Consider the following 13,519-nt stretch of genomic DNA (forward strand, 5'->3'; position numbering starts at 1 on the left):
GCCGCGAACGACGGGAATGCCGGACAAGTTGTCACGTCCACACAGCAACCCACGAGAGCCGGGAAAGACGCGTAGGCGTCGAATAACGCGGCGCGAGATTATAAATTGCTTCGTATTTTACGTGGGCGCCGGCAACCCTGGTCCACACTACGGTACTGAACGTAGCGCAAGCCGCGAACGACGGGAATGCCGGACAAGTTGTCACGTCCACACAGCAACCCACGAGAGCCGGGAAAGACGCGTAGGCGTCGAATAACGCGGCGCGAGAGTATAAATTGCTTCGTATTTTACGTGGGCGCCGGCAACCCTGGTCCACACTACGGTACTGAACGCAGCGCAAGCCGCGAACGACGGGAATGCCGGACAAGTTGTCACGTCCACACAGCAATCCTCGAGAGCCGGGAAAGATGCGTAGGCGTCGAACAACGCGGCGCGAGAGTATAGATTGCTTCGTCTTTTGACGTGGGCGCCGGCAACCCTGGTCCACACTACGGCACTGAACGCGGCGCAAGCCGCGAACGACGGGAATGCCGGACAAGTTGTCACGTCCACACAGCAATCCTCGAGAGCCGGGAAAGATGCGTAGGCGTCGAACAACGCGGCGCGAGAGTATAGATTGCTTCGTCTTTTGACGTGGGCGCCGGCAACCCTGGTCCACACTACGGCACTGAACGCAGCGCAAGCCGCGAACGACGGGAATGCCGGACAAGTTGTCACGTCCACACAGCAACCCACGAGAGCCGGGAAAGACGCGTAGGCGTCGAATAACGCGGCGCGAGAGTATAAATTGCTTCGTATTTTACGTGGGCGCCGGCAACCCTGGTCCACACTACGGTACTGAACGCAGCGCAAGCCGCGAACGACGGGAATGCCGGACAAGTTGTCACGTCCACACAGCAATCCTCGAGAGCCGGGAAAGATGCGTAGGCGTCGAACAACGCGGCGCGAGAGTATAGATTGCTTCGTCTTTTGACGTGGGCGCCGGCAACCCTGGTCCACACTACGGCACTGAACGCGGCGCAAGCCGCGAACGACGGGAATGCCGGACAAGTTGTCACGTCCACACAGCAATCCTCGAGAGCCGGGAAAGATGCGTAGGCGTCGAACAACGCGGCGCGAGAGTATAGATTGCTTCGTCTTTTGACGTGGGCGCCGGCAACCCTGGTCCACACTACGGCACTGAACGCAGCGCAAGCCGCGAACGACGGGAATGCCGGACAAGTTGTCACGTCCACACAGCAACCCACGAGAGCCGGGAAAGACGCGTAGGCGTCGAATAACGCGGCGCGAGAGTATAAATTGCTTCGTATTTTACGTGGGCGCCGGCAACCCTGGTCCACACTACGGTACTGAACGCAGCGCAAGCCGCGAACGACGGGAATGCCGGACAAGTTGTCACGTCCACACAGCAATCCTCGAGAGCCGGGAAAGATGCGTAGGCGTCGAACAACGCGGCGCGAGAGTATAGATTGCTTCGTCTTTTGACGTGGGCGCCGGCAACCCTGGTCCACACTACGGCACTGAACGCAGCGCAAGCCGCGAACGACGGGAATGCCGGACAAGTTGTCACGTCCACACAGCAATCCTCGAGAGCCGGGAAAGATGCGTAGGCGTCGAACAACGCGGCGCGAGAGTATAGATTGCTTCGTCTTTTGACGTGGGCGCCGGCAACCCTGGTCCACACTACGGCACTGAACGCAGCGCAAGCCGCGAACGACGGGAATGCCGGACAAGTTGTCACGTCCACACAGCAATCCTCGAGAGCCGGGAAAGATGCGTAGGCGTCGAACAACGCGGCGCGAGAGTATAGATTGCTTCGTCTTTTGACGTGGGCGCCGGCAACCCTGGTCCACACTACGGCACTGAACGCAGCGCAAGCCGCGAACGACGGGAATGCCGGACAAGTTGTCACGTCCACACAGCAATCCTCGAGAGCCGGGAAAGACGCGTAGGCGTCGAACAACGCGGCGCGAGAGTATAGATTGCTTCGTCTTTTGACGTGGGCGCCGGCAACCCTGGTCCACACTACGGCACTGAACGCAGCGCAAGCCGCGAACGACGGGAATGCCGGACAAGTTGTCACGTCCACACAGCAACCCACGAGAGCCGGGAAAGACGCGTAGGCGTCGAATAACGCGGCGCGAGAGTATAAATTGCTTCGTATTTTACGTGGGCGCCGGCAACCCTGGTCCACACTACGGTACTGAACGCAGCGCAAGCCGCGAACGACGGGAATGCCGGAGAAGTTGTCACGTCCACACAGCAACCCACGAGAGCCGGGAAAGACGCGTAGGCGTCGAATAACGCGGCGCGAGAGTATAAATTGCTTCGTATTTTACGTGGGCGCCGGCAACCCTGGTCCACACTACGGTACTGAACGCAGCGCAAGCCGCGAACGACGGGAATGCCGGACAAGTGGTCACGTCCACACAGCAATCCACGAGAGCCGGGAAAGACGCGTAGGCGTCGAACAACGCGGCGCGAGAGTATATATTCCTTCGTCTTTTGACGTGGGCGCCGGTAAAGTCTCGCGTCAGGACCAATTAGCGCGCTCCGCGAGCGAGGATTCTGGGAAGGAAACGCCGCGAAGCAGACAACAAACATGGCGTACGTGTAACCTTGTCTACGAAATTATAATGAAGGCAGTAAGGCAGCGCGAAATGTTGTACGACAGCTGACGCGAGAGAAGCAGAAACGTGAATAATGAACAATGAAACAGAACAGTTTTCGAAGCGGAGGACGGTAGTGCCGGTTCTCCCGTCGTTCGGAGCACAGTGTGGACGAGAGGTTCGCGAAAGCCGTAAAAGCGGTGAACGAGGTTCCAGGCGTTCGCGGCTTTCGATGATGTAGTGTGGACCTAGCATAAGACCGCGTACCCACATGCGGAGAATCTGCGCGGAAACACGAACGCTGTGCGAGAAAAGCCACCTCCGTTTTGCGCCTTTTTGGGGATCCCGCCGTGCACGATTTTTAGCGGCATCCGCACATGCTCGACCAATCAGAAAATAAACGGAAGTTGCGTGCGTTCTTGTTTTCTTCCGGCCTCCCGCACGGAGAGCATTGACGGCTTCGTTGACTGCTGGAAGGTGTATCGCAGTGATGCTCGCGTTTTTTTCAGCCGGCGAATTTATGACAGAAATAAAATGCGATTGCTGCCTACACAAACATTGTTCACAAGAAAATAATGCGCTATCGATATAGCGAGTGAACACAAAGCCTGCGTTTCTTGCGTCTGCCATGTTGATTTCGCAAATGCTCAGATGTAACAAAGGAATCATTCACTACAGTCAGTAGCTCGACCTCGCTGAAATCTGGCCTCGCTGAAATGAAAGAAAAGTATTCTAGAAACGTCTGTAGGTTACTGATGCAAATAGCCTTGCCACTGAAAGTAGAAAAAAAAAAGATATTGCGTCACACAACTAACGTAGCAGGAGTTTCATGATAAGACTTGTCAACTAACGTCGATACCCAGTAAAAAAAAACTACACTCTTACCACTTTGAACTTTGTTACTGAACTCAAGACTTTTCATTCTCGCTTTCTTAGGAATGTTGCTAAATAAGGCTTCATTTTCATTATTTTCTCCCTTTTTGTTGTAATACCTATTTGATGGGTTCATTTTCAAGCTCCATTCAACAGTGCATTGTTCACTTTTGCTGTTATGTCGATGCTATCATGTCTAAGCACTTAAGGCTCATTCACACATGTGTTTCAAAAAAGCTTTGACGCCTCGGTGTTCAGATGGATGTCTTAACGTACGTGCGTGTTTCAGGATTTTTTAAACGTGGAATGGCTTTCAACTAAGACAGTCTCTCATTCTGGTGCTTATCAAAATATTTATTAATACCACCGATTGGCTGGTTCCGCCGTTGGGACTCGCTTTTGCCTGAAATCCCCTGACTAAAGAGTTAATGAATGAGTTTTAGCTAAATAGTCTCCTTGTAGTTGCATACTTGCTTCGAGAGGATGTCCGCCTTGACCTGTATAACACAACTGCAAAAACGACATCTATACTGCTCTCACAGACTTATTTTTAAAAAAATCTGTCCTGATTAAAAACAAACTGTATAATACAGATGCAGAACAGGAACCGCAGAAGTATGAAGAAGTAAGAAATGTTTACCTGCTGGCGACCACCGCACATGGTCACACACAAGATCACATTTATTTTCCCCGATTTTGTGGTTCGCTGAAAATTCCCAGCTCGTCGTTGAGCACTTTACGTGACTATGAATTCACCTAAACCTACACGGTCGTACCAAACACGCGCACAAAACGACAAAAGAAACCTGCGCGGTATTGCTGTTGCACTAGGTGTCCCGCCGGCGCAAAAAGGAAGCCACTTTTGCCCCTCCGCGAGTGCTTCTGTTGGCTGAATGGAAAGCGTTCGCGGATCTGCTCTCGAGAGCTGCGGCTCAAATCGGCTCTCAAAAAGCGCGTCGCGTCTGGGAAGACGTGGCGCCGTCTCAAGAAACTCGTGTGTGAATGAGCCTTAAGCTATATCTGGATTGAGATTGTTTTCAGTTTTTGTGTTCACTATTTCATTCGTTGTCATTACTGCCATTAGGAAGCGAAGAGAATGTGTGCGGTATTGCGCCTGTGCTACGCCTTTGCTGACGCGCTACGTGAGGTAAGAATTGACGGCGTGACACATCGGCAGGACATCGAAATGTGTTGCGACAAACATAATGTCCAGTAAGGTTTAGGAACGTCCAACAACGACGTTGTAGCGCAACGCATTTCTCATTTGTTCGTTCGGTGTTGGAAAGGTGTCAGATGATCACGAAGACTTAGAAATTCCATGTCGGTTCCAGGCTATGCATATGGTACCTTTCGCTTGATACATTTTTCCGTCTTCGCAGCCGGCATGGAATTTCTTGTCTGTGCGGAGTGTTGCGGCATCACAGCCGCACAACTCGTTGCAACAATGAAAGATGAAAGTCACTGAAACTTGAGGGCTTGTATGTGATTGTCCCTTCTATGTTGTTCCAGCCTTAGAACATCAGTTCTCTCATGTTCGTTGCAACAACTCGGAGTGTTTCCGAGGTAACGCTCAACGGTACTTTTGCCGTGTTTCCCCGAGCATCTTACTTCTGAATTCCTCAAAGAGTTTAGAGCGGTGAATGCACGAGATGCCGAGTGTCGTAAGGCGTCGATCCAAACGTGTCACGGATAGAGTCAAGAGTGACGCCGATCTCGCAATGACTAAGCTTCGAAAACACTAGTACATTGTGACGTTCAATGCACAGCTGCCGTCACTGCAGTCCTCTTGGGATCAGTTTGTGTCTGCAGTACGTAACAGCCGGCCATTTGGAGGACGCTATAATGATACATAGCTACAGTGATGAAGAGGAATTCAACGATGATGATAAAATAGCAGGCACAGAGGAAACAAGACCATGAAGCAACAGGCATTTTCGACAAACGTGCATGGACTCTCAGATTACAACTCTGCTTCTTCTTTCTTTCTTTTATATCTCGGCTAAACTTGAAACACACGGGACCACTCGTTTGGCCGCAACGAACGGAACCTAAGGATAATGGAACCTCGCTGTCCTTCGTTCTCAAATAAAATCTTGTGGTGTGCGCTGGTCAGAACGGGACAGTTAGAGGAGGAAGAGGAGGACGAGATATAGAAGAAGAAGGGTTCTTTCGGGAACACTACAAATGTTCCGAGTTGGGAAGTATGCGAGCGCGTTGGGAAGTATGGCAATATTTTGGACAAAAGAGTACCAGTAACTTTCTATGTATACGTCCCAACAACCGTGTACAGAACACGCCAGCGACGTAGTTTTCCTTCGGCTCGACACCCTAGCGCCAGGTGGAAGCGGGTTCGTTTAGAGTCACTAAATATGGAGGATAGTATAGCGACACTGAGCCACGCCGGCGAGCGAGCCCGCCATATTGAGTGAGGCGTGGCTGCGTCGCCTAGCAATGGGACGCCAGTCTCCCACTTCTCCGGTGGAGAACAACGCGCAGTATAACGTAGGGAACTGCTTTTGAATGGAGGTGACTCAACATGGACAGAGAGCTTTTGGACGGAGAGACCACCTGACACTATGGCACAATCGCGGCCTCCCAACGGTGGCTCCGGCGCGCGGTAAAGGAATACAACACTCTGTCCCCCTATCAAGTCACTCTAGGTTCGTTTACTCGTTCGAAGGGGTGGAGCCACAGGGGTGACACAAACACACCATTGTTGTAACTACCCTCAAGCGGGTGCTTTTGGCAAAGCTCTACCTTGTCCTGGTCGCACGTCATAGAAAACGCCATTTTCAGGTCATGTGACTTTGTTTCCATGTCGTTTTGCCGCTTACCGACATATTTTGAATTCTTGGAGATGAACGTATTTTGCCAGCGTAAACTATGCAGTGCTTCTTCCGCGACATGGTAGCCCATTTCTCCTTAGTTTAAGTACATCGCATCGGCTCAGTGAGTCTTAACGCGCGGTTGTCATCATATCTTTGGAAGTTGTCAACAATACGAGGCCTTATGTGCAAAACTGCGCGTTTTACTGCAAGATTATCGGATAAAAATAATTACCGTGATCGAAAGACATTCAAAACGTTGCGCAGAGACAACAACCGCATCACGGGCGCTGGTATCTTTAAGGTCAAGTGCGCCTTGACGTTTGCTGTGACGTGCGACCAGGACCTGGCCAGGATGCATTGCGTTCGCCCAGCACGCTTTGTCTACGGAGCAATACGTTGAATGCCACCCCTGTGGGTGGAGCAGTGCGCGGTAAGCGCCACCTAACCAAACCACTTCACGTTTCAAGCGATACCGAAACTGCGGCGGTGTATCGCAAATGAGCGCACTCGCCCACCCCTCCGAACGAGTGGACAAGCCCGCTTCCGCTCTCCGCTATGGTGTCATGCTCAACAAAAAGTACGCTCGCGTGTTCCGTAGTCTATTATAGGGACCTGGTGGCTTAATCGCTTTATCGTCGTTACGGTCGTTACAAGCTAACGAGTGGCGGGAAATTCAAAACGGTGGGCACGTGACACATTGCGCGTGACGTGTACCACGGCCTTCACGTATCGCGCGAAGAGCGCCGTGCACGTGTTTTATCACGTGCCCACCTTTTTAAATTTCCCGCACGCCTTTTTGAATTTCCCTCCACTCGTTAGCTTGTAACGACCGTAACGACGATGAAGCGATTAAGCCCCCTGTACATCCAATGCAGAAAGGCTACCTGTGGACTGGAGGGTGCGCTCCGGGACGTTCGTCTGTTTTTCCGGTATGACGTCATCTAACTCATCCAGGAAACTGCTTAAGCGGCTTTAGCAGTAACGGTGTTAGAGCTGCAGTGGGGCACAGTTGGCCTCTCTGCGATTTCCCTTTATTACAGTATCGGCTACCATGATCGAATCATCGCGCTCCTTCTCTGCGCTTTAGAAACTCCTTGTACAGTTCAGTGCTGAACGCTGAACGAACAGTTCAGTGCTGAACGCTTACAAGAAACTTATTCAATGTTTTGTAAGTAATACACAAAAACAATACGAACGAGCTCATCACTGGAAATAACATAACGCAATGGACGGTAACTACTTCTGAATTGCAGCTGAATTGTGAAAGAATTAAAATTATATAATGACCTCATTTGGGGGGGGGGCAAACCAACTAACGTACCCACTGCAACAATATAATAAGTTTAAATTGTTCCATTCGTTCGTTAGATACCCATATAAACACCCAACTCACCGTGATTAAAGCTATGCTAAGCCTTTGCTTTGTTTTGTTCGTGTTTCAGAATAGCACGGCGTTCAAGGATAGCCTGTTACACTGCACCGAAATTTACTGGAATTTCATGGGGATGCTGGATCCAGTTAAGTTCACTTACTTTCGTCTAGAAAACGAGCTATTACGCAGCGAAGACTTTAATGCCAAGCAAAGCTAAGGACACTACGTATGTGGTCCGTGTTCTCAAATTGTTTTCCCAAAATTTAAATGCAATGCAACTCGTCACGGACGTAAAGATCACATCAATTGAAATTACTCCGTGGTTGTGTTGTTGGGGTTCTGTTTTCCACATATACGTCATATATTTTTTCACATATATTTACCGCGTGGCCAGCATGTATCATACATGTATATGGCGTCGCGCCTCTCGCCTCTGTTCAGCAGTTGGAGCCGTTGGGACGACGTTCGCTTGCGTTTGCGTTTGGAGGATCTTAACTTATTCTGACCCGCGTGGTTACTCTCCAATTTGCTATCGTGTCTGTTACTGTCCTTAATGGCAATTAACTTGAGTGAACCGTTCAAAAAAGTCGTGCGGTCATTCGCCTCTTCGTGACGTCATGACGTCACCACGTGAATGGTACACGTGGTGTCTGAGTCGTTGGAGGCATGGTTTGAGCTGAGCGCTGAGCAGCCCTAGAAAGTTCAGCTTCTGCGGCCGCACCACACGGTACAGTCTTAATAAACAACAGAAAGCTAAAGCTGATATCGCAGATTTAGCTCAACTGAATGAGCGAGTTCATCAAATTGAACTGTTTTGACCACCACTACGTAGTTACTTTTTGCTGTAACGGGTTACTTTCCTACAAAGGTATCGTGCAACTGTAGCTAGTTCCGCTTTTGGATAGAGTAACTGTGACTAAGCTACTCAGGCACTGAAATATTTTCCACGCGTCAGTTCCCCGGTGTCTTTCTGTTTACGCTGCATTATTTCGCCATCCAGGAACTGGACGAAGCCAGGATTATCTTGGGCCAACTCCCGCCGTGCTGCTAGGGCCCACGGGAAACGTTCTCTTTATAGCGCGATATAACTATACTTGGACAATACAAGGGCAGCTTTTAAGACTAAATCCTGATCCGCACGATTCCACACCCCTCCCGTTCGTCGGCGTCTCGGTGTGACGGACGCGTGGGTTTCCAATTCACGCCCGCGCGCTTGCGACGCAGCTTTGCGAGAAAAGGCTTACAGCCAGAGTCCTGCAACATCCGCGGATGGAAGCGGCTATCCGCAAGACACTTGCGGATTCGGATGAAGATTTAGCACTTTCTGCTGTGTGCGGATCGGATGCGGATGGCTCGAGGTCGGATCGGATGCGGATAACGTGCGCGCCGATGCGGGTCGGATGCGAGTGCCAAAAATATCATACGCGCAGGGCTCCACGCCGGACCACGTGAAATGAAGCAAAAACAGATAAAACCAGAAATGCATGGGACGCGTGCAGAGCGCGTGATGCGCGCCAATGTTGCTGCATTCGTCTGCCACAAGTGTCTGCAGGCTGTAAGCGGGTACTGTTGTCTCCAACGGATTCTGCGTTCATTCATTCATAGATATCGTTGAAATGTAGAAGTCAATTTAGTGCCGTGCATAGTGTCCCAAAAATTTGTGCGAGCTACTCATTCGCAAATTTGTCTACCGGCGGCCATCGTTCTCCCCAGTAGCAACGAGATAGAGAGGGTAATGGAGAGATAAATCAGCAGCTATGTTTGAAGCCACCATGGATGACGCCATGTCGGCCTCTCCTTGCCTCGTTTGCAAACGGCGGACATTAGGGGCTCATGCGGTGGGCGTCTTCGCACGTGTACGCTTCGGAATTCAGTGGGATTTATTGGTCACGTAATGCCGCCAACAGTTTTTTTTTGCCCAAGCCTACGGAAGAGATACTATGATAGTCACATAACCGAACAATGTGATAGCATGATGTATGAATAAGACCACCTGAGAAATCACTGAGGCCGAAAGATAGCTGAATTTGGAACGTCGTGTGTCTGTCAGCACCCCGTGTTTGGCGCTGTCTGATAAGGAGGAGGAGGAGGAGTGTCGTTGGGAGGAATCCGAGAGGTCGGCCTGCCTGATTAGGCGGCATGTTTCTCGGGAATGGAAATGTGGTGGAGAGGAGGAGAGGAAAGGGTGAAGTGGAAGACCGAGCGGAATCCGCTCGGGGGGAGGATAGCTGCGTCAATGGGCCGACTTCAGGGGAACTGTGCCGGCATACACCTATTACACATCTGAGGGAAACCCAGGAAAAACCCCAGACGGCACAGCCGGCCCGCGGATTCGAACCGCGGACCTCCCAGTCTCCAAGCGCACGCGTTACCGCTGCGCCACCGGAGCTGGTGTCTGATAAGGAAGCGGCTTTATAGCGCATTCGGCTTACCGTTTTCGTGCAGAAAACGTTGCACTGGCTCGAGCGTGGACGACCCATGGCCGCTTCAACCAAACTTGCGTTGCGCACTCGCGTTTCATTGGTTCTTCGGTTCGCTCTTCGTTCGTTTTTGCCTTGACAGGAGGAGTGCGAGAGGGAAAGGGGAGGGTCGCCTACTGGCATCAAAGCTTGGAGCCTCGCCAAGGCGGTTGCGCACTCTATTCGCTCTCTATCTCGTTGTTCAATCCTCGGAAAATGCGCCGAGACGAGCGTGAATATCTGTATTCGACAGATTCAGGCGTCACCCTCCGCGCGCGTTCGAAAGCTGTTTTTTGTCTGAGGTCACACTCACGCCGAGCGCGCGCACCCTGAAATCGTCGGAACAATGCTCCATGCGTTCCGACCCTAAGTGCACGCAGTGGTACTATTACGACTGGTATTCCTCGCGTCACTCCGTCCAAAAATTGAACTTTGCGAACCTATGCATCCGTCACTTTCGAACGGGCTTGCGCCGTTTCGCAGACGGGCGCACTGAAACCAGGGATCGGAACCGGAACTGAACCCGAACCGAAAACCGGAAAAAACCCTTATTTTCTGACGAACCCGAACCGAACCGAACCCGAACAGTTTTTTTGCTTGTCCTGAGCCGAACCGGAACTGAACCGAAAAAAATTGATACGGTTACCGGTTCGGGAATCGGTTCAGAGGTGAATTAATTGTACTACTGACCGACCTTTTTTTTTTTTTTGCTCACCTGAAACGGTTATCTCACACCTTTCTCTTACAATCGTGTACGGTGAGCGTAAGCTTGTTAACCGGTTACCGAGGCCGAAAAAAGTAACTGTTCCAATCCCTATAAATGCCCGACCGCTGACAGATTTTTTTTTGTCTGTGTATGTGCGGGGGTGGGGGCGGGGGGGGGTTCTCCCTGAGCCGAACCCGAACCGAACCGATACACCTGAACCGGTTCAAGCTGATAATTTCGGTTCAGCGGAGCTAAACCCGAACCGAACCAATATGCCTGAACCCGAACCCGAACCGGACCGAAAAAAATACCGGTTCCGATCCCTGACTGAAACGCAATAGTGCAGACCAGGCTTTGGAGTGGCTTGTTTCTAAAAAAAATGTAGGTGTAAAGTAACTAAGTTACGTCCACATGGTATAGGTAATTGTACCTGTTTACACTTCAAGTAAAGTCACCGTAACTAACTCAGTTACTCTATCGCAGGCAATCTGTAGCTAGTCACTAACTAACCGGTGACTGCTTGAAGTGTGACTTTTTGAGCGTTCTTAGTGACCTTAAACTTGCGCTATAGAAATATTTGGTTAGACCTCACCTTGATTATGCTTCTGTGGTATGGAACCCCAGGGACTGTGTAGTGATGAACACACTGAGAAAATAAAGAGCTGAGCAGTGCGTTTCATTCTGTGCAACTATATGTACCATCGAACTTCCAATGTGACACTAATAAAGACACACATATCTCTACAAACGTTATACAACCTAGGCACAAAATTTCCATGTGTCATCAGACACACTCTTCAATAAAACATGAATTTGCGTCGTCCCCGCTTTGGTTAACGTTCAGCTTCATAATGTCATAATGTTCTATATCTGGCGGGCAGGTTTGGCTAAATTCGTACAACGCCGCTTCTGAGCCCACTCAAATGAATATATGTGATCATTCGAACATCATTGCTGCACGTGCCAGAGAGCCTTGAGGAACCTACGGATCTCCACTTCAAATCTTGGATAGGCGGTTCATTCTGGCACCCGTATCAGTGCACACTTCTTGTAAGATGACTGCATTGCAAAAGCACATGAACAGTTTCGCCGAGATTCGGTGGTACTTTTTCTTGTGCACTCATGGAGGAAACGAATGCTGGGGACACAATGTTTACCTTCGCAGTAACGGTCTTGTTCCCTCCTCCGCCATTCCAGCCGAAACCAGCCAGCGGTGTAGCTCGCGACCCTGTTAGATTTCCCTGACAAAAATTGTGTGCATACCCTTAGAGGTATGTATGTAGTATAAGTTTTTCGACGTGAAAACGTCTATAAGTTCGGTTTGGTAGCCAGGTCAAAATTTACGATGGAAGCAAATTATGCCGCATTTCCTGACGCGATAACTCGGTAAGTAGTAAACCGATAGAAACCAATCCAGATAGCTCACACGTGTAAGATTATAGCTAACAAGGTCATTGTGGCGGCTGACGCAATTTCTAGGTGTGGCGGGCGCGCGCGAGGAGGACGGAAATATAGGGGTACGCGTACCTTGATGGCACTCTAACTCGCGAACGCGTGAAACTGGGACGCCGATCGAAGTGCCGTTGGAAAGCGCTTAAGAGGTTCTACCTGGACCTTAAGCGATATCGGCTTCAGCTATAATAAATAACCAAAAGTGTATAAATTTGCAAAATATGATCATGATCGAAGGAAACGGCAATATGAAGAAACGGCGGCTCGAGAGGAACCCAAAAAGCTCCAAAAGTCCAGCACTGAGCGATCGAGTAAGCTATGGGAGCGCCGAAGAAGATTAGCGGCAGAGGAAAAATCGACTGCCGGCGCGCACATCGAGCAGCGTTCACACAGGGCAACTTTTCCCAGCAGCTATGAGCAATTTTCGAGTTGCCGGCAGTCGGCCGACAGCGGCAACTCGAGCCTTAAGTTTGCGCTCCCCGACCGCAAACTTAAGAAGTCGCTCGCGCACCGGCAAATCTGCGAGGGGAGCATTGCCACGTGACTCCCCGTGGCGTTGTGGTTTTGTTCATGGATTCATGGTTTCAAATCCTGCAGGCGCAGCTGAGAAATCACCTCTTTCTTTTTTTTACTCACGTCACGAAAACATGTCAATTGCCATTTTTTTGAAGGTAATAATGATAATCTAATCGCGCAGAAAAACTGACTAAAAGGAGAACCAGCCTGTGGCCAGCTCCGTACAGAGGGTGGTAAGCCATTAAGACATCCGTGACTAGGGGTGTGGATGAGCCTCGTATGCCGGAATTTTCAAGAGCTTGCAGTGAGGATTTTGATTCAGTGAAGGCCGCCCATTCCCGCGGGGTAAAATCAAACATGTGCTGCAGAAAGTAAAGGATGGCACAGAGTACCGCAGCTGTTGATGAGGTTGGATGCCAAAGGAGTCGTCCTTGCACTACGCGTTCTGATGGGATGACGAAAGCCGAGGCCGGCTTGTCGTTTCTACATGCGCCATCTGTGTACGCTTCTGCGGACGTAGAAAACTTCTCGTCTACAAGAGCATAAAAATGGGTTTGAAGGACTTGAGGGGGAACCTGATCTATTCTTTCCAGAGGGCTTGGAAGGATTACGACGATCAGTGGTACCGGCAGAGACCAGGCGGCTTCCGGCGGTGTTACGTTCTTAGCTTCGAAGCCTGTGAGACTCCGGCGTGTCCTCTGCGC

Source organism: Ornithodoros turicata, chromosome 8, assembly GCF_037126465.1.
Source record: "Ornithodoros turicata isolate Travis chromosome 8, ASM3712646v1, whole genome shotgun sequence".
NCBI classification, from domain to species: domain Eukaryota; kingdom Metazoa; phylum Arthropoda; class Arachnida; order Ixodida; family Argasidae; genus Ornithodoros; species Ornithodoros turicata.